This window comes from Phaeoacremonium minimum (genome assembly GCF_000392275.1).
Source record: "Phaeoacremonium minimum UCRPA7 unplaced genomic scaffold PA7_03_scaffold_480, whole genome shotgun sequence".
NCBI classification, from domain to species: domain Eukaryota; kingdom Fungi; phylum Ascomycota; class Sordariomycetes; order Togniniales; family Togniniaceae; genus Phaeoacremonium; species Phaeoacremonium minimum.
The window spans coordinates 307,210-308,595 of record NW_006921382.1 but is presented as its reverse complement, the minus strand read 5'-3'; positions in this window follow the sequence as shown (position 1 = coordinate 308,595).

The window sequence follows — 1,386 nt, the reverse complement described above, 5'->3', positions numbered from 1 at the left end:
AAATACTCTAGATTCTTATAATCAGTGAGTATTATAAATGAAGTAACGCTTCTTAGCTCTAAATCCTAGTATTCTAAACATTGGATGATTATAAGTAACTTCTTATCATAGATAGGATAGTTTGCTTTAGTAGGTAAGTTCTTTCGTAAGAAGAATATTATAGGATGATATATCCTTTTAGGACCTCTTTATAATAAGGCTCCCTTTATTATATATTCTAACGAATCTATCTCTAGAACCGTTTCTTAATTAAGGTCCTATTATATCAATAAGAAAGCATTGATTAGCTTAGCTTTTAGTATATTAAATACTTTCTGACACTCTATTATCTATTCAAACTTTATATCTTTTCTTATTAGGACTGTCAATGGTTCTACTATCTTTGAGAATATTAGAATAAATTCTTTATAGTAATTTGCAAATCCTATAAACCCTCATACTTCTCTGACTGACTTAGGATTCTCCTATGTCTGAATAGCCTTAACTTTGTCAGGATCTACTTATATTCTTTTTCTAGCTTCGATAATAAAGCTTAAATATTTTATTTACTTAGTTTTAAATTTATATTTGTTGATATTGATATATAAACTTACTATTCGAAGTTTCTCTAATATTAGCTTGACTTTTCTTTGATGATTATCTAAGTTATCATCCGAATAAATCAATATATCATCAATATAGGTAGAGTAGAATTCGTCTAGATATTCTTAAAGAGTGTGATTGATATATTGTTGAAACATAGTAGGTATATCTGTCAACCCAAATAGTATAATAAGCCATTTATAAAGGCTATAGTATATCCTAAATATAGTCTTCCATTTATCTCTATCTTTGACTTTAATCTTATAAAAGGCTATGATTATATTAAGCTTTGTTAGCTATTTAGCTTTTGATAATGACTTTAGTGTTTCTATGATCAGCAGCAAAGAATATCGATCCTTCCTTATAATAGCATTCAAACCCCTATAGTCTATATAGAATCATAGTCTACCATCTAGCTTATATACGAAAAGCATAGATGCTAACATAGGTAAATTGCTAGTATAAATAAACTGTTTGTTAAGTAGTTTAGTCAGCATTTTCTTAAGGACTAGTAATTCTTTATAAGATATACTATATAGTAGCTCCTATAAGACAACCTTTTCTTATCTTTTATTATCTTATTAAAGTAATATCAAATGATCGATTTTAGAATGATAAGACGGCAGCTGATTAGCCTTATCTTTATCGAACACCTTTATATATTCCTTATATTAAAATGATAGTTTTGTTTTAAAATCCTCCTTTTTCTTTACTGACAATACTTTTTCAATGTTAGCTATATTAGCAAAGAATATCCTAACCTCCTTCTTCTCGATTTTTCTTTTTCTTTCTCTTTATATTAAA